The sequence below is a fragment of the Stenella coeruleoalba genome (genome assembly GCF_951394435.1).
Source record: "Stenella coeruleoalba genome assembly, chromosome: 9".
Lineage (NCBI taxonomy): Eukaryota > Metazoa > Chordata > Mammalia > Artiodactyla > Delphinidae > Stenella > Stenella coeruleoalba.
In genome coordinates, this window is record NC_137155.1 from 91342674 (window position 1) to 91363720 (window position 21047).

General features: G+C 43.8%; 1 protein-coding gene across 1 annotated transcript in view; it reads left to right on the forward strand.

Moving 5' to 3' along the window:
• The window catches only part of TBXAS1 (thromboxane A synthase 1), a gene marked incomplete at its 3' end in the record, with an annotated part of 145688 nt that overhangs the window by 13578 nt on the left and 111063 nt on the right, over positions 1 to 21047 (forward strand). The window lies entirely within an intron of this gene.

Below are 21047 nucleotides of genomic sequence, written 5' to 3' on the forward strand. Positions count from 1 at the left end.
GTGAGCTCAGTGTAGGGGCTCAGCCTGGACCTAGGCTGAGCCTGGGGGTGAACCCAGGAATATCTAGATGAATAAGAGGTAGAGATCAAGAACTGACCAATGATGGAGGTACAACATACCCTGAGAAGAGTAAATATTGATTCAGGGATGGGGTAGGGAAGAGAGCAGCTGCCACATAAAGGATCCAATTCTAGTCTGGAAAAGCAGGATTGAGGGAAAACATTTCTCAAGTCCAGAAAGACCAGAGGAAGCCTGAAAGCGGAGAGTCTAGTGTGTTCACCATACCCTGAAATACAACAAGCAGGGAATATCCTCATAGACTGTGAGCTGTATCATTTGGGACAAATTCATTGTTCTATACTTGGCAATACATGTATGTATGCTGTTATACCAAGACACAGCTATGGCTGGAAACATAAATTGCTCCAGAATTACTATAAGTATTCTCACGGGTGCTGGGGCCCTACTGAGTTATTAAAGAAAAAATATGTTTTAGGATGGTCGCTTGCCCTTCCAGAAACTACCCCTTGGTGCTGGCTAGTGGCTGAAAGGAGAAAGGGTGTGGGCCAGCATCACAAGCCCTGTTAGACACAGTGAACTGAGCTTGAGCTCTGAAAGATACAAATTACATTCTCCTCTAGGAAGCTGCTGGTGAATCTCAGTAGTGATGTGCTCTTGCAATCCAAAATCAGCCATAAACTTTCATTTCCTTTTTTGCTCTAAAAAGGATATGCTGACTGAAACAACTAAAATATAGATTAGTTAGCATACTAATAATAAATACCAAAAAATACACGCCTCAATATACAAAAATCCCCACAAACAAACAAACAAACCCAAAGCCCAACGTTCAAAGTGAGCCAAGGAAAAATGTATTTGAATTAGCGTTTTCTTTCATTAGAGTCAGTTTCTTTCCATGTTGCCTCCTCTGACCACAGGGACCTGTCCCCATCCACATACCCAGGTGTTGGCCTTTCCCATGGCTGGTGACAGCTCTGATGGTCTTCGTACTGGGTTAAGTAGTGTCCTCCCACCCCCAGATTCATGGTCACTTGGCACCTCCGAATGTGGCCTTAATTGGAAATAGTGTGTTCTTAGGGGCAACCAAGTTGTTCATGCCGAATTAGAGTGAGTCCTAATCCAGGACTGATGTCCTTATAAGAGGGAATTTGGACACAGAGAGACACAGAGTGAAGATGTTGTGAGGACACAGACACACAAGGAGAACATCATGGGAGGATGGAGGCCGAGATTGGAATGATGTATCTGCACAGGAGCTCCAAGGACTGCTGGCAAACGCCGGAAGCTAGGAAGAGCAAGGGAGGGTCTTCCCTTGGAGGCTCTGAGTGAGCTTGGCCTGGCCAACATCGTGATATCAGACTTCCGGTCTCCAGAATTGTGAAAGAGTAAATTCCTGTCGTTGTAAGCCCCCAGTTTGTGGTACTGTTACAGCAGCCCTAGAAGATGACTGCAGTCTCCTTCCCCTCATGAGCCTTGCTGAGCCAGGACAGACCGGTCGAAGGCCTGGCTAGAGGCTCAGGCTGTTCAGTCAGAGAGACCAGGCCTGGGCTGCGGGCTGGCCACTGACCAGTGTGTCAGACACTGGGGATGGTCTCTATGTCTCAGTTTCCCCATCTGTATAATGGACATAACAAGGATGTTGGTGGAGATTAAAGGCCACCATGTTTATAAAGTGCTTGGTACAATGCCTGGCCCATAGCACATGCTTAATAAATGTTAGCTGCTATTATCAGCCATATGGTTTCCACCTCAGTTTGAAGTTTCCCTGATTTTACTTTTCCAGTAAGAGTCAAGTAGATATCTATTCCCTTGGGGATGTACCATGGCATCTGGCACAGAGTAGGCACTAAAAACAACTTTACGGAATGAAGATTGGCACAACTGCAACTCATCATAGGAAGAAACAGCTTATAGACTTCATAAGTTTTAGTAACCATCTGGAAAAACCCAAGGTGAAACTTTGGAAGAAGAATGTACTTTAATCAAATTTGTTCATGCTGGGGCATAGGGATGGTCCCTAATGATCCTTGTCCCCTAGGATTCACACCTTTGCTTAGTCCCCTCCTGCACTGTTCCAGAGTCAGTCGGGTGACCAACAGAATACAGCAGAGGTGACAGTGTATCACTTTTTTTTTTTTTTTTTTTTTTTTGCGGTATGTGGGCCTCTCACTGTTGTAGCCTCTCCCGTTGCAGAGCACAGGCTCTGGATGTGCAGGCTTAGCGGCCATGGCTCACGGGCCCAGCCGCTCCGCGGGCTCTCTCTCTGCCTTGGGTTGCTTGTTTAGGGGGAAACCAGCTGCCATGTTGAGCAGCCCTATGGAGGGCCCATATGGTGAAGCCTGCCAACAGCTACATAAGTGGGCGTGAATGTGATTCTCTAAGCCCAGGCAAGCTTTAGATCACTGCAGCCTCAGTTGACAGCTTGACAGTATCCTCATGAGAAACCCTCATCCACAAACCTCCCAGGAAACACCCTCCCAGATTCCTGACCCTTGAAAACCATGTGAGATGACAAATGATTGTTGTTTAAAGCCACTTAGGAGATGGGGGTAATTTGTTACACAGCCCTAGATAACCAATACAGGCGATGAGAAAGGAATGGCCAGGATGAGCCAGGACTGGGACCAGGGACTGTAATGGGAGACATTATAAAACACAGGAGGCAGGCAAGAGGCCAAACCCAGATGGGTCAGACATGCAGATGGTCAGGCAGGTTCTGTGGGTCTGCACATCTGGTCCAGAGCCCAGGGGGGTGAGAGCCACAACCAACCACATCACTGAGCAAAAGTCACTGAGATCTTGGTGACCTTAGACTGGAGACCTTGTTTTACACAATTTCCAGTTGGACCTTCAGTTGACCGCTGTAGCTATGGGGTCATCAAAGGCCAATGAGTGAATTTGCCAAGAATTAGGTCAACACAGAGATATGGAGATTACGGTAACAAACAAAATGCGATGGGATTATAATTTTTGAAACACTCACCATATTCTTTTGTTATTTTGACTGCCTAAGTTCTTTAAGTTATCTGCCAAGCTGGGAGGCAGAATGGGATTTCCTAGGCCTGTTCCAGGCTATTGGGCAGGTCACAGTGCAATAGAAAGTTGGAAATATTGGCTGGGTTTATGAAGATGTACGTCAAATCCAACTGGCAAATGTTTTCTGAATGCTTACCAGGCTAGTTACAAGAGAATTTAGAGTCATCCGGTGCACCTAGTACAGGTACTTAATGCTCCTTACCCTCCCCGTGGCTACTCAGGGATATTGAGACTCAACAGGCGAAAAAACAGTTCCTTTACTCTTTGCACAGGCCAGGTTTCCCCTTTAAATTGACCTGTCCTTGTTTCAAGTCTTGGGGCCCCATTGACTCAGTGGCAAATCTGATCAGTTATTTGATCCCAGGGGATAATAGAGTCCCGTGAATGGCAACTGTCTTTTCACAGGGGCATCAGAGTCCTTACTCCACAGAAGTGAGCAAAGCTTCCCACACCCTCGATCTTGTAGACTGGTCGAGTTCTAGGCAATTTGCTGCTCTGCAAATGTAAAACAAGAGACACAGAGGCTACTAGCTAAGGGCACAGACTCAGAGCCAGACAGCCTGGGTTGGAATGTCAGCTCCTCTACTTACTAGCTGGACAGCCTTGGGCGAGTGACTTAATCTCTCTGAGCCTCAGTTTTCCCAGCTGCAAAACCAAGATGATCATAATAGCACCTCCCACACAGAGTGTGGAGAGGAGTAAATGAGTTAATGTGTGAAGCACTTAGAACAGCTCCTGGCCCCTGGGAAATAGTCTGTAACTGTTCGCTATTATTATGCAGGATACAGAGGCAAAAGTAGCCCCCTCTGCCCTCGCTGGGCTCAAATGTAATTGTCTTCTGGGGTTCACTCAAGGCAGATGTCTCCCTTTCACAACATCTAAAGGGTTCTTTAAGGACTTCATAAAAACAAAAGGATTAACTACAGATGACTAAGCCCACATGATGGACGCAGAACCAGGTACAGTAAATAATGAGGTTAGGCAGGATTATATTCCTACAAACAATACACCAAGTTCTCCTGTTCTTTGTCTGCAATCCCCCTACCATGAAGGAGCCGGTGGCCAAGGAGAATGTCTCTTTGTGCCCAGGATAATCTTGGGTGGGCTCCTGGAGGAGGCATCCCTCAAGCAGAGACTTGAATTCAGGATTTGCCAGGTAAAGAAAAAGGCTGGGTACACCAGGCAGAGAAGAGTGTGCTGGGAGCAGGGTGAGGTAAGCAGGCACCTGGGACACGAGATTTAAGGAGGCACTCACTCTCAGGGTCGTGTAGGAACAGGGTCAGCACCTGCACTTCCCTGGGAGTGAGTGCCTCCTTAAATTTTGCATCCTAGATGCCTCTCTTGTGTCACCTTAATCCTGGCCCTGGAGAAGAGCACGGGTAAGAGCCTGGAAGGGTGAAACAAGTCGGTATAACTAGCAATGTCCAGGTCATGAAAGACTGCTTGAGGACAGAGATCACCTGGAGTGAGGCTGAGCAGTTGGGCTGGGGCCAGATCATCAAAGGTCTTATGCGCCAAATAAAGGAGTTTAGCGTTGGTCTAAAAGTGACAGGTAGCCAATGAAGAATTCTGAACCGGTCCACAACATGATCAGATGTGCATGTGAGCAAGATGCTTCTGGCACTAGCACGGATGGCAGATTGGTGGATGAGGGAAGAAACTGGAGACTGGGAGGCCAATCCAGGACTCTATTGAGTCCATGCCCAAGGGACAGACAATGATGGCCTGAAATAGGGCAGTGCCAGTCAGAAGTAAGGAGAACTCACTAGAGAAGTGGTTTGAAGGTAGAATTGACGGTACCTGGTGATTGACTGCAGATGAGGTTTGATGGGAAGAGTCAAAAATGGCACAGTTGGGCTTCCCTGGTGGCGCAGTGGTTGAGAGTCCACCTGCCAATGCAGGGGACACGGGTTCGTGCCCCGGCCCAGAAAGATCCCACGTGCCGCGGAGCGGCTGGGCCCGTGAGCCATGGCTGCTGAGCCTGCGGGTCCGGAGCCTGTGCTCCACAGTGGGAGAGGCCGCAACAGTGAGAGGCCCGCGTACCGCCAAAAAAAAAAAAAAAAAAAAAAAAGGCACAGTTTAGAAACCATGGGGAGTTATTAGGTAAGATAAGAAGTACACGGACGGCAGTTATCAGGGCTTCCCCAAGTCCAAGGGAAACCTCCCCATGGCCCATTTGTTTTCCATAGGATGCAGTCTCTGGGGGTCAGATGTGTCTTACCCTTTGTACGGTACCCACACTCTCTAAGTATTGCTGACCTGAGATGAGCCACTTCCAGACCCCATCCCCCCATCTACTCATTGGCTTTCCAAGTAGCCTTAAGGTTGTCCAAGTCCTTTTAAAGACTGTGCAGCTGGGCTCAGACCGACACATCACCAAGTCCAGCCTTCCATTCTGGACACGCAGGCCCCAGGGCTCTGACCTGCCTGCGTGATCCAGCCTGGGGCTCTGGGAGGCGAGGGAGGGGACGCAAGGGGGTGAGGGCCTGTCGGGAGGCTGGCGAAGCTTCAGCCGCTTGGGAAGAGCCTTACGAGAGACAACTGGGATCAGAAAGGCAGCTGGAGGGCAGCTGGGTTCTGAGGTGCCGTCCAGAAAGGCTGAGGCAGCGACGCGGGGGAAGGAGGGCCGTGTTCGGGGGGCCAAGCCCGGAGCAGGGGGAAGTACTAGGGCTCACGTGGAGGCACACGCCGGGATGAACTTCCTCGGAGCTAGGTACAGCCACACGCACTGACCTTGTGCTCCACTAAAGGCCGCAGATCCCTTCCCATGAACTTCAGGGAAGGTCTCCCGCCTTTCCTGCACTTGAGAAGTTTGGAAGATATCAGCTCTGCACACGTTTCCCAACATTCTCAGAAAAATAAAGGGAGTGAAAAAGCGAGTCAGAGCTCTTTAAAACATTAATTAAAGACACCATCGTTTCCTTATTGAACTGAGGGTTGCTACCTCATTTGGGATTATTAGCAAAGCGAGACAGCCTTTGTTGTGCTTGACAAAGTGATTAACTCAGACTCTAGGTGAGTTTTGGCTTTCTCAACATCTTTTGATGTGCTAAGATTCCCCGGTGAGAACAAACATCGTCAATTACTTAAACAAGCCATTACCCTGAGAGCACGATTACCAGTGAGGCCCAGTCTACTAATCGGCAGATGAAAAGATAGAAAGGAACTCAGGCTCTGGCCTGGACCCTTACCTGTCAGGGAGGGGTGAGAGTCTTTTAAAGCGTCTCGCGGCGATGTTCCTGCTGATCTGGGACGACCTAGTTATTTGTCCATCTCCGCAAAAATGCATCTTGGGCGACTTGAGTCTCTAAAACCCAGAAGCTGCCCGTGGTTCTCGGATAAGAACCTCATGCTCCTGGGCAGGGCTACAGGACTCAGCGTTGCGGGAACACAGAAGCGTTCACAGAAGCAAAGTTCTTGCTTCAAGGGAGTTGGTAAGAAATTCTTTGGCTTGCTTCGTCCCTCACAAGAGCCAAATCCTCCAGCTTCTGGGACAAGTGGGAGGAGGCCGGGGCTTCTGTAGGATGCTACGTCCGAGCTGACAGTCCCCTGACACATAAGGAATTCAAGGCCTAAATAAAAGAAGCAGGTTTTCATTTTAAAATATATAAACATATAAAATTAAAGTTATACATTTAAATATATTATAATAAATTAAAATATATTTTATTTTAAAAATATTTACTATAAATATTTTTTTCTCATTTAATTTTTATTGGAGTATAGTTGCTTTACAACGTTGTGTTAATTTCTACTGTACAGCAAAGTGAATCAGCTATACGTGTACATATATCCCCTCCTTTTTGGAGTTCCTTCCCATTCAGGTCACCACAGAGCACCGAGTAGAGTTCCCTGTGCTGTACAGTAGGTTCTCATTAGTTATCTATTTTATACGTAGTATCAATAGCATATCTATATCAATCCCAATATAAATATATTTTTTAATGCACTAAGCTATGACTTTTTTTTCCCTCTCCCCACCTAGAAGAGAGGTTTTGGGGAAGATTTTTTGCTGCATTTATATATGTCATTGGTTTTTCTTGTGGGCGGAAGGGGGAACTCAGTCTAGTTAAATTCAGTCAAATAACCAATACTTAAAAAAAAAATTCTAGAAGTGTTTCATAAATATCAGACACCTCACTGGTCTTGTCACATAATTCAACTGCTCTATTTTTAAAATAGAAAGACGAGTCACGTGTGTATTTGTATCGTGAAACTACTTTCTGTGCTATCTTCATCATTCTTCTCCTTTAATTCTCACTGGCACGAAAGGGCAAGGCGGCTTCCAGACGCTTCCGTGAGAAGTGGCAGAGAAATGGGGAACTAAGGCAGAGGCAGGGCTGAGGTCCTCTCCCTTCTTTTTTTTTTTTTTTTTTACGTCTTTATTGAAGTATAGTTGCTTTACAATGGTGTGTTAGTTTCTGCTGTATAACAAAGTGAATCAGCTATACGTATACACATATCCCCATATCCCCTCCCTCTTGCGTCTCCTGCGCCACTTGCTGCCTTCGGTCCTAGAAGGTGTCAGCTAGTTTTCTTGGGTCGGGCTGGGCACCGGGAGGCGCACCTTAGAAAGCAGAGCTCACTCAGTGTTAAGGCAGGTGCCCAGCGCTTCCTCCACAGGAACCCCCAGAGCTCGCTCTTCTCAGGGACCTCCTGGGACACCACCCCCTCAAAGCAGCAGCCTCTTCCAGCACCTTCACCGGCTATGGGTGACACAGTTCTTCTTTACTGTGCCAGCTTTCACACCTCTATCCTCAGTTTAATGGACTTTTGGAAATTGGCCTGCTTTGGAGGTCCCTGTTTTTTGAAAACTAGCCTTGGGGGAAAATAATAAGTATAAGGACCATTTGCCATTTTTTTTTCCAGTTCAACAAATATGTACCATCCAATGGTTGGACAGAGGAAGTGCTCTTAAGTGATCAAAACACACTTCAGCAGGCACATCCCCTGACACATGATGCTTCTTTGCTGCAAGGATCATAATGTAAATGCTTAATTGACTGCTTGGCATTAGCCATTGAACGTGTGTCGGGTCTCCTAGGCTGTAAGTGCCATGTTCCTGCAGCTTCCCTGGCGCCCAGCACATGCCTGGCTTGTAGGAGACACGCGTGTCCACCTGATGATCCTTGTAACACGTCACCTGTAACACGTCGGTTACCATTAGCCCTAACAGTGACGAAGGATGGCATTCCCAGGACTATTCCCCTTCCTGAGGGTAAACTGCTGTCATAGTTTGGAATAAATCCAATGTCAAATGCAGAGCAGCTCTCTTAGGTTCTGAGAAATGAAATACAGGACAACAAGGTTCATTAGAACTGATTCTCCACGTGTACTCTGAAAAAGGACTGAGCTTTCTTCATCGTTCTCTGGACGCGGTGTTAGACTACAAGCTGAGCCAGGGCAACCTAAACAGAGCACATTTTAAAATGTGGCCTATTTGGACCAGCCTCGAGAGCCCCGTCTTCCTGGAAGTGCCCTTCTGGACCGTCCGTGCGTGGCCAGTGGGATCATTCTAGGGATTTCCCGGGCTTTAAAATTTTCCATTGTAAAGTGTTTATTTTTACTGTTAGTTTTTCTTTTGTTTTTTTGTTTTTTGTTTTTTTTGCGGTACGCGGGCCTCTCACTGTTGTGGCCTCTCCCGTTTTGGAGCACAGGCTCCGGACGCGCAGGCTCAGCAGCCATGGCTCACGGGCCCAGCCGCTCCGCGGCATGTGGGATCTTCCCGGACCGGGGCACGAAGCCGTGTCCCCTGCATCAGCAGGCGGCCTCTCAACCACTGTGCCACCAGGGAAGCCCTTTACTGTTAGTTTTTCTTTATGGAAGTGGTAATGGTTTTCATTTATGGTCATGACATAAAGTTTCCTTTTATTTAAGTTTATTTGAAAGGAAGTTGGAAGCAAGTGCTAGCCTAGGTGATTTGCAGATATGGCAAAAACTGTAAAGACGTTGTACAAATGACTGAATTTAGAAGATTAACCTCTTAACGCCAATTGAGATTTATTGACTCAACTGACTGAAAAGTTGGGACAAAAATGGAAAAGTTAGGGCTTCCCTGGTGGCGCAGTGGTTGAGGGTCCGCCTGCCGATGCAGGGGACGTGGGTTCGTTCCCCTGTCCGGGAAGATCCCACGTGCCGCGGAGCGGCTGGGCCCATGAGCCATGGCCACTGAGCCTGCGCGTCCGGAGCCTGTGCTCCGCAACGGGAGAGGCCACAACAGTGAGAGGCCCGCGGGTCGCAAAAAAAAAAAAAAAAAAAAGGAAAAGTTAGTTAACTCTATGCACTATAGTAACCAACAATGGGGTGACTTTATTGTTTTTAAAGTGTAGGCTTTTCTGTAAAATACTTATCTGTCTGCTGGTTAGGTGGTAGGGCCCCTGAAGCCTGGTTCGGGGGCGCCTGAGGCAGAGGCCGAGTGCCTTGCGAGCTCTGGGCGGGGCTGCTACCCACCCCTCTGCAGCTGGGTCATCAGTTCTCTCTAAACAGGAAGCCCTGATAACCTCACGGTCTTCACCTCAGACACTTCTTTTCAAACACACTCCAAAATACAGTCAGCGTCTATACACAGTACAAGCTGGTGCGGTAGCTGAATGATAGCCTCCAAACACCCTAATCTTCAGGACCTGTGAATTCCACTTTATATGGCAAAAGGGACTCTGAAGATGTGGTTAAGGGTCTTGAGATGGGGAGAGTAGCCTGAATTACCTGGGTGGACCCTAAGTGTAACCACAAGGGTCCTTATAAGAGGGAGACAGTACGAGTCAGAGTCAGAGGAGTTGATGTGATCCCTGGAAGCAGGAGACATTGCAGTGATATGGCCGTAAGCTGAGGATGCAAACAATGGATACTCTCCTGGAGTCTCCAGAAAGGACCAGCCCTGCCGACACCTCAACTTCAGACTAGTGAGACTGATCTCGGACTTTTGGCCCCCAGAACTGTCAAATAATACATTGTGTTATTTTAAACCACCAAGTGTGGGGTTATTTGTTAGAGCAACAGTAGGAAACGAATGCAGTTGGGAAAGATTAATTTACTGAAACAATTCCTTAACTTTCTGATAGGATTCACCATATTGATCTGTTATGTAATGTACCACTAATACATTCAAAATAATTCTAATTACAAAGGATTCAATTCACAAGTTTCAAAATCTATTAAAGTTTTTGAATAGGCATCCACATGGCTGAAATCTCAAACATGATATCATGAAGTATTACCAAGAAATACAGTGGAAATCTTCTTTCTGTTACGGTCCCTAGATATCATTTTCCACTAAAAGGAAACAGAGTTTCTCGGGATGATGGCTGATTCAGGTCTGGGGCAAGAAACGTACAAGATGTACCTGGAACAACTTGTCATTTCAGAGAGTGGGGAAGCTGTTCTCCCAAAAAGTACTCGGGAACAAACTTACACATGCTCCCACTATCCAAAGATGGCACAATCTGATGAAAAAAATAACCATTGCAATGGATCAAAACACATCAAGTATGTTTAAATTGATGAGTTCGTAATGATACAAAAATAGCATGTGCACCCAATGTAAGATGTTAAGGAATCAACTCATTATTTTGAAAACGAACACTAAAAGGAAAGAATCAAGCATTGATCCTACTTTTCTTATGTGAACTGTTCTTAGCAGAGGAGGGTAAATTCAGAATTATTCCAGCTAATAAATGAAGAAATATCACTACTTTGCAGCCCCTGGTGAATGAATAGATTTAGGTGGTAATCCTCACAGCTGCTAAGTTCATAATAAAAGAGACAAGTAGATTGTGAACCTCCTGTGGAGAAGTCTTGCAGAAAAAGCCTCTGGATCCGTGGTTTTCAAACTTGGTTGAACACTGGAAACACCTGAGGATCTTTTTAAGCTGCTAAGGCCCAAGTCACACCTTAGGCAGTGAAGTCAGCACCTGGGGGTGGGGCGTGAGGGGGGCATGGGGCGGATGGGACACAGGCATCAGAAGTTTGTGAAGCTCCTCCAGCTTCAGACAAATTCGGGAGCCAATGGTTTAGATTCAGCTACTAGGACTGCAGAACGGGTTAATCTACACCATGGGAAGCAACCAGCAGAATTCAGACTGCGGGAAACCCTACGAGACACCACCTGGTTTTGTTGTGTAAAAATGCATAGGGAAAAATGCGGGTGGGGTGGGACTGGAAGGAGAATTTAGAGACTTAAAAATACTTCAGAGGCATCTGACCCAATTACGAACATATGGCCCTTATTTAGATCCTCACTCAACAAACATACTGTAAAGAAAAGTTGTGAGACAATCGGGGAAATTTAAACACTGACTAGATATTTGAGGATACCAAGGAACTATTTTTATTTTGAATTGTGATAATGATACTGTGGTTATTTTTTGAAAGAGTCCTTATATTTTAGTAAAGGGTACGGAAATATTTACAGTTGGAATGATTTGATGTCATGGATTTGCTTCAGAAAAATCTGGGCATGAGGTCGGGGGGAGTAAAGCTGAGACGAGATTGGTCACAAGTTGATAATTGTTAAAGAGAGTGGTAGGTACCTGGGAATTCATTTTACTGTTTTGCCTACTTTTGCATTTCTGTACTAAAACATCAAACTAAACATCTCCTTCCTGCCTCATCCTCATCCCCACAGTTCCATCTGTACAATTGGTAACCTCTGCAATTAACTTCTTATTTAGACTTATAGAGATCTTTTAAATAAACGTACAAGCTTATACAAATAGTTATTTTTGTATCCCCATTTTTTTTACATAAATGGAAACATACTAAACTCAATTTTCTGCATCTTACTATTTTCATGTAATACTGTATCTTGATGGCTTTCCATCTTCGTTGCATAGTATACTATGAATGGATGCATCATAATTTATTTAAACAGTCCCAAGCAGATGGGCATGTAGGCTATTCCCACTCTTCTGCTGTTATAAACACACTAAAATAAATACCCCTGTACATATTTATGTTCACATATATGTGTAGAATAAATTCCCAGAAGCAAATGTGATGGATCAGTGGATAAATGCATATGCAAGATACTAGCAAAGAACCCTCCTTATGGGCTTGTACCAGGATAGAAGTAGAAGAGATGGAGAGAAGTGGGCAGATATGGAGACAGAGCTAATTTGAAGACGGAGCTGAAAGTATTTGCTGACAGATCCTATGTAAAGTATGAAAAATAAAAGAGAAGAATTAAGCATGTCTAATATCAGCCAGCTTCAAATAAGTTCTGCCTGGGTAATAACTGACGCCCTTCATGTCCTCAACAAATCTCAGTGATTTACATCAACAAATATTTATTTATTTATTTATTTATTTTTGCGGTATGTGGGCCTCCCACCACTGTGGCCTCTCCTGTTGCGGAGCACAGGCTCCGGACGCGCAGGCTCAGTGGCCATGGCTCACGGGCCCAGCCGCTCCGCGGCATGTGGGATCCTCCCGAACCGGGGCACGAACCCGCGTCCCCTGCATCGGCAGGCGGACTCTCAACCACTGCGCCACCAGGGAAGCCCAAATATTTATTTCTTGGTCACGCTAAATGTCTATCATGGACCACTTCCTTCTTTGCTCATCATCATCTTCATTGCAGAACCCAGGCTTCGGGAAGAGCTCTCATCTGGGAGACTACTGGCCTCATGGCAGAGGGAAAAGGACAAATGGCTCATCATGTGTTGCTCTCAAAGCTTCTGCTTGGACATAGCGCACATGGTGTCTTTTCATGCTCAGTTGGCCAAAGAAAGTCACGTGATCAGCCTTATGTAAACAGGGTAGAGATGTATAATCCTCCAACTGGGAGGGATTGTCATATTTTAAATAATTACACACTCTACCATGTCTCAAAGGTTTCTGGCTTGAGCAATTGGTGGGTTGTGGTTGTAACAGTGATACAGAGATGAAAGAGGAGAGAGAACTTTAGGGGGAAAATTGGGTTCCGATTTAGGTATGTTAAGTTTAAAATGCCTAACACACAACAAAAGGGTGCAGCCAAGGTGGTGTCTGGATAAAGACGAGCTCAGTGGAGAGAATGGAGCTAGAGATAGAAATGTGGAAGTTACTGACATATAGATGGTGTTGAAAGTGATGGGACTAATAGAAGGAAAGGAGCCAGAAAAGACGCCTCTGAAGATCAGCCCCTGAGGAGTGATGTCATGAAGCCAAGAAGAGAGAATGTCTCAGGAAGAAGGAAATGTTCATCTGTGTCGAAATGCTGCTGAGAAGCTAGTAAATAAGAAAAAAAAACTGGCAAGAAATTACTGGATGGACAAGATCAAAACCATGGCTGACTTTGACAAGGGCAGTGCTGGTGAAGTGGTAGGTACGGAAGCTTACCTGGGAAGACGAAGAGACTATGGCTATAGAAGGGAAGAGAACATGTCTAGATAATGCTTTTAAGGGATTTTACTGGGAAGAAAAAAGAAAACTAAGGCAATGGCTGGAATCAAAGTAGTTTGCTTTTTTCTGTGGATGGAAGACACTAGAATATGTTTGTATGCTGATAGCAGTGATCCAGTAGAGAGGGAGAAATTGATGCAACAGAAAGAAGAAACAGTTGAGAATTCTGAGTAAAAGCAGAAGTGAAGCCATTGGCTTTAGAAAGACAAAGGCTCTCTTTCTCTCTCATCATGGTCATCAGCTAATTAGTATCTGTTATTATTATACCTTTGGTTTCTAAGAAACCTGCCTTTGTTCTCAGTATATTCTCTGCCATGTTCTCATGCAGTGGCTTACCAACAACATCTTAGCTTAGAGGACAGAAAGAAACGGGTTAGTGGAGTTCATACGGCACCTGTTTGAAATGTGACAACTCTGACTCAATCACTTAGCAGCACTGCCACCTTGGGCACACTAATTAATCTCCTTAAGTATTAATTTCCTAATCAGTAATATGAGAAGAATATTTATTTCTACCTCTATATAATTGTTGGCAGGCTCATACAAGACAATGTATAAAAAGTTCTTGGCACCGTCCCTGGTACTTAAGAAAGATTAAAAATTATTATAAATTATAATAATAATCATATACCTCTCTTTGTCTATGTAAGTGTATTTTTCTTGTGCTGTGACAAAGTTGTTGTCAGACTACTAACTACAATGACTGTTTTTGTGGTTCCTACTGGGGAAAGAACTGCACAGTAGTCCTCCTTTTCTTCCCCAGAGGAGTGAAGATTATAAGAAGTCTCCTTTTCTGGGTCTTTGGGAACAAATTATAAACGACTGTTACTTAATTTCATGGATAGGGATGGACAGAATTGAAAAACAATGGGAAAGTCTTTCAACTCCAAAATATCCGTCCCACTGAGTTTTGCTTGTGTGCATCTTACAGCACATTTTATATTCAGAAGTCTCCTATTAGAATGAAACTATCAGACAACTAAAGTACTACATTTCAAAATGTGTGGGATGCAGCTAAAGAGGTAATAAGAGGGAGATTTATATCCTTAAAAGCATTTATTAAAAACAAAATAATACTGAAAATAAGTGAGCCAAAATGTTAAGAAGCTAAAGGAGGGACTTCCCTGGTGGCACAGTGGTTAAGAATCTGCCTGCCAATGCAGGGGACATGGGTTCAAGCCCTGGTCCAGGAAGATCCTACATGCTGCGGAGCAACTAAGCCCATGCGCCACAACTACTGAGCCTGCACCCTAGAGCCTGCGAGCTATAACTACTGAGCCCACATGCCACAACTACTGAAGCCCGCACACCTAGAGCCCGTGCTCCACAACAAGAGAAACCACTGTAATGAGAAGCCCACACACTGCCATGAAGAGTAGCTCCTGCTCGCCACAGCTAGAGAAAGCCCGCGCCCAGCAAAAATAAATAAATAAATTTATATTTTAAAAAAAGAAGCTAAAAGAAAACACATACACACCCACACACAAAATAAAGAGTAAACCCAAAGAAAATAGTAGGAAGATCATAATAAAAAATGAGCATAAAATAATGAACTAGACAACAGCAAAAGAGAGAAAACTAGAAACGATCAACAAAAGTAAAAAGTTGGTGTTTTGAAAAGATTAAATAGACAAACCTATAGAAAGACTAATCAAGGAAAACTTTTCCCAGAAAACTAGGAATGGAAGAAATGTCCTTAACCCAATGAGGGATATCTGTTAAAAATCTACAGTAAAATCTTATACTTAATTTTAAAACATTAGATATATCCACATAGAGTCAGAAATAAGAAAAAGATGTTCTCTCTTACTGTATCTTTTAAACACTGTACTCAAGGTCACAGCCAATGTGATAAGAAAAGAAAATGAAAAGTGAGACAAAAGGATTAGAAAAAAAAGGAGAACAAACTGATATTATTTGCATAAAATAGAATTGTCAGCATAAGATATCAAAGAGAATCCACATGTAAACCAGAAGAACTAATAAGAAAGTTTAGCAGGCTCATGATTACAAGATGGGCATAAAAAACCAAATGGTGTTCCTACACATGAGCAATAAAAATAACCAATATATGTAAACAGCAAAAAGATACTCTGTGCATAAAATTACAAAACGTTACTAAGACAGAGAATGAATCAATGGAGAGATATAACATATACACAGATGAGAAGACTCAGTGTTGTAATAACATTGGTACTAATTTATAAATTTAATGCAATTCCAATAAAAATTCCAACAGGATTTTTCATCAAACTAGACTAATTCTAAAATTAATATGAGAAAGTAAGATATACTTTCTCTACACTATATACTCTCTACATAAAAAGGTGTAATAGAGTTATAATAGTGAGGCATTAGCATAAGTCAGACAAATGGATCAGAATAGACTCAAGCACCTGTCCTACGGAGGTGTATGATGGAGGCAGCATTATAAATCATTGGGCAGAGAGGGGGTGGTGCAGCAAGCACACTGTCTCTTTGCCAACCCTTTATAGAGGTGCACTCAGCTGTGGGGCAAGATTATTTTTCCCAGGGTCCCAATGACTTATCTGTTCTGATGGGCCACCTCCTACTGTAGAACTGGCTTAACACATCATCCTCTGATGATTGATTTGGCTTCTCAAATACCTGAAAAGGAGGTGCTCTGAGTAGATACATCAGTTTCTTGCTCCTGGAAAAGGACACCTACTCTTATATAAATTAGTTAATGAACTTTCTGGTTTGCAGGTTATATCTTAGGAGCTAACTTAACTGCTACTAACTGACACATGAATGAATGTACACTAGATGGTTTCCAGCCCTGAGAGCAATGTCAAGAGAGGGCACTGAACATGAAGATGAGGATGTGAAAAGAAAGATGAGGTGCTAAAAGGGGAACTGAGAAGACCTCATATGGAAACTGTTTCCAAGAACTCCTGTCTTGAGGCATGACTGAAGCAATTTCTATATAGTTTCTTTAATTGTCATTGTAGGGGAAGAATGGGGCAAGGAGGAAGGAAACAGAACTTAAAGTCAACTAACAAGACTAGCTAGTTATTTTCTAAACAAAGTCTGTTCAGAATTCATCTGCTAATCTTCCTCTCCCTGCCCAAATGTGTGCTTGGAGTCAACTCACAGTCACCTATTGATGACTGCTCATTTCCCAACTAATTTTTTTTTTTTTTTTTTGCGGTACTGGGGCCTCTCACGGTTGCGGCCTCTCCCGTTGCGGAGCACAGGCTCCGGACGCGCAGGCTCAGTGGCCATGGCTCACAGGCCCAGCCGCTCCGCGGCATGTGAGATCTTCCCGGACCGGGGCACGAACCCGTGTCCCCTGCATCGGCAGGCGGACTCTCAACCACTGCGCCACCAGGGAAGCCCCCAACTAATTTTTTAACCAATTGGTGTAGCACAATTCTGCCTGCCACCTAGATAAACTGTGGTGGGAATAAAGGGGGAAAAGAAAGAGTAATTTCAAAGCTGGGAAATATTTTTTAAGTTGGAGGACAAGGGATGGCAAAAAATGTTCTCTCTCTCTCTAGGAATGAAAAAAAATGCAGACATCGAGATATACTGATGTGTCTACAAAATTTGGAAAAACTTTATGAGAGTGTTTGGTGAAATGGATACACTGACACTGAGACTAACTGGGACAAACTCTCTGGAAAGCAGTTTGGCGTTGCACGCCAGTGTTTAAAACCAGTGACTCAGGGATTTCAGATCTGGATAAGCTTCCTGTGTAAAGTGCCAGAAAAGCTTGACGCATAGAGATGTTTATTGTTGTGGCATAACTTAAATTAACCAAGAAACTGAAAACACCCTAAATATGTAACAATAAAAATAGTTTAGTAAATTATGATATGTCCACAAGAGGAATATATAGCCATAAAAATAATATTCATAAAGGATTCATAACATGGAGATTTTTTTCCTTATGGTAAATGGAAAAAGTGGAAATATAGAGAAACAGAAAAAAATTATAGAGAACAGGATCTCAGATATATAAAAAATATACTCAGAAAAAACTATAATTATAATAAAATGAGGGTAGGCTTTCTCCCTAATATTTCTAGATTTTTTTGCTCAAATTTCTGTCAAGCATTTCAAGATTCATTTTCTGGAAAGCTAGCAAACCTCATCTTCGGCTCCCATGTCTTAAAGTCTTTTGAAGAGGCAAAAATGTAAGCCCTTGTCTAATAAAGTTTCTGATGTGGTCACAACCTTTTATGGAATTGCTGGCAAAGCCTTTAATGGTCGTGCATGTCACCAAGCGTAGAGTAACCATGACAAAGGGCTTCTCTTCTTCAAAGTTGGGACAGGTGGGTTACCTCGCACCCCCGGGCTTTACCTCTTCCTGGAACACCGTGATTTTTATCCCAGGAAAATTGATATTTGCCAAAAGAATCTTTCACCATTTCAAAAATATAAATAGCCACTGAAATTTCCAAAAGCAGCTCACTAAGTAGACATTCTTTGATAGGGATTGTGAAGACATAATGAATGGGCCGAGGAGCTAGCTGTTCTCAGAAGCACACAAGAGAGAAACCAACTCCTCCTCTATGGCCGCTGCTTAAGAGACACAATGAGGGACTCTTGGAGGACAAGCCATTGTTTGACTCTTTTCTACTTTGGCTCCAACCTCAATCAGCTCATCTCTTTAATACACAATTTATCAAAATGTCCCCCAATTTATCATGAGTGGCTTCTTGGGCTAAGCGATGGGCTGACCACTCTTGTTGAATGCATCAAGAAAGGGCTTTGTCTTGGGGAAGACAAAGTATTGGGGAATTTCTTATGTTGAAAATGATCCCATGTGGTTCCATTTATTTTGAGAATGGACAGTAGAAGGAGCACCACTGGTACTGCAGGATTTGTATCCTATAGGGATAACTGACTACTTTGGTTGTAGAAGTGAAACCAAAGGATGCTGTCTGAAGCTACTACATATCCTTTCCATTGGCATTTTCCAACTTAAGTATCCTTAACGTAAACAATGATAGATGTTCATGTTCATAATTGTGGAATACACTTGCATTAGTTCCCATCAAAGAGAAGCTATTCTAAAAATCGCTAGATGGTTTCCAGCCCTGAGAAATGGTGGCTGCATGATATCTGCCTATTACCTGATTTACTAGCATCCCTGGCCACCAGCACGTTTTTGATGGCTCAGGACTTAATGGCCCAATTTGACATAAAAAATTTCTTTCACAATGACAATTTTAAAAAATCATAAATTTATTTATTTATTTTTGGCTGTGTTGGGTCTTCGTTGCTGCGCGCGGGCTTTCTCCAGTCGCGGTGAGCAGGGGCTATTCTTCGTTGTCGTGCGTGGGCTTCTCACTGTGGTGGCCTCTCCTGCTGCGGGGCACGGGCTCCAGGCACACGGACTCTAGAGCACAGGCTCAGCAGTTGCAGCGTATGGGCTCAGCTGCTCCACGGCATGTGGGATCCTCCCGGCCTGGGGCTCAAACCCGTGTCTCCTGCATTGGCAGGCGGATTCTTAACCACTGTGCCACCAGGGAAGCTCCCCACAATGATAATTTTTAGGGTAACAGGAGACATTTAAAAAAATTACTTTTTCATTGACTCTCTAAAACTCATTCATGGGTGTTCCTGGTGTACCAGTTTCCTAGAGCTGCCATAACAAAGTAACACAAACTGGGCTGAAAATACCAGAGTTTGTTGTCTCACAGTTCTGGAAGGCAGAAGTCTGAAATCAAGGTTTTTGCAGGACGATGTTCCCACTGAAATCTGTAGGGAACAATCCTTCCTTGTCTCTTCCTAGCTTCCAGTGGTTTACTGACAATCTTTGGCGTTTCCTGACTTGCAGCCATGTAACTCCAATCTCTGCCTCTGTCATCACATGGCATTCTCCCTGTGTCTCCATGTTTCACATGGCATCCTCTTATGAGGACATCAGCCGTAATGGATTAGGGGTCCACTCTACTTCAGTATGACCTCATCTTTAATTACATTTGCAGCCACCCTATCTCCAAATAAGGTAATATTCTGAGATACTGGGAGTTAGGACTTCAACTTATTTTACGGGGGTGCGGCGGGGGGGTTGACACAATTCAACCCCTAACTCCTTAAGTCCGTGGATTCTGGTTTAGGAGCCTGTTGAGACAGAGCGGAGCCTGGGACCAGAGAATATGAAACATGGATGCAGAGAAGGAAGTGGGAGCAAATGGAACCCACTTTGCAATTTTGCTCAGAAGTCTGGAGACAGTGATCTCTCCCTGCAGATTTTAGTTCAAGGCCTCTAGTTACTGATGGCAACATTTGGCAAATTCCGAGCTGAAGACGCTTAAGTTCTATACTTGACTCCAGGCTGCAAACTGAAGTTTATGGTTGTGTCCAGAACATTCTCTGCTGATGCCATATGCTTGGAAATGTCTGAATTTTGTGCAGAGACACACAGTGGTATTTTTGTAAGTGGAGTTACATAATTAGGGCATGGGCTTGCATGATAATTAGCATGTGTAATTAGGCACAGACTTCTTGTCCTTTAATTAGACAATCAAGACATCTAATTACAAAATTAAGATGTAATTACGTGGCCCAAGATCGACATATTTCTTTCTACCCATTAGAGATTACATTTAGAAAATAATTCACAAAAACTGATGAAAAAATGAACTAGAAACCAGATTTGAGGATTTTGAAGGGAGTGTTAAGTGGACTGGTAAGTCTCCTCTGCTCTTTCCTCTTACACGTGAAGGGGGTTATTTAAAACATCATAGTCTACTTGAATCACTTTTACACACTCTGCTGTCAACCTTTGGCATACACACTAATGAAGAGGAATGTTGGCATGACTAATCCATGTAATTCACACATGGCCCTTGAGTGTGGTTTGTAATTACACTTGAACGTGGACTTGAATGTGATGTCCTGGGGATTCATTCAAACCCAATAATGCAGCTAATATGGTGGAAACCTTGCTCGGGAAAACTGGGAGGAGAGCCCGCTTTCCCTTTCTGCCCTGGCTTGGCTCTCCCTGTAGCCATTTTAAAGGTAGATGCTTTGCTCAGAATAACACAAAACAGTTAACCTGTTGTCATTTCCCTGATTATTTGAGTATTCATTGCAATGTTCTTATTTTAAGTGGTCCTTATTGGACAGCAGGCAGCAAAGTGGAAGGTCCGAGTCTACAGCAGACATTCCATCTTTCTAATGATCCGTGAGTCTTAGAGCAGTGGGGTTTTTTAAGTGCCAGTACTCCTTTGAAGTCTGGCTATATGAATATTCTCCATATTTTTCCTTGCTCTTAAATTGAGATTTGGCTAATCTTTGCATGATGCTAAACACCCAGTCTGACTCATTAATTTTTCTGAACTAGCTGAACTTTTGACCTAATTGGCTGGCTGATTAGGGATTACAGCCATATGTCCAGGTTTTTCTAAGCCAATTCTGACTTTCACTATGTTATCCCTCTGTTCCCATAAACTGTTGAAATATCCTAGTAATTCCAGTGTTTTGACAGCCACACTGCACTCCTCAGACTGCCGCTTTCTCCTGGAAAGTGGCACAGAAATCTGTCGGGCCACGTTTCCTGATTTGGGGTAAGGAAAATATGCTTCCCATATGGTTTCAGGCCATGAAAACAGACATAAAGAGTTTGTAAGTGC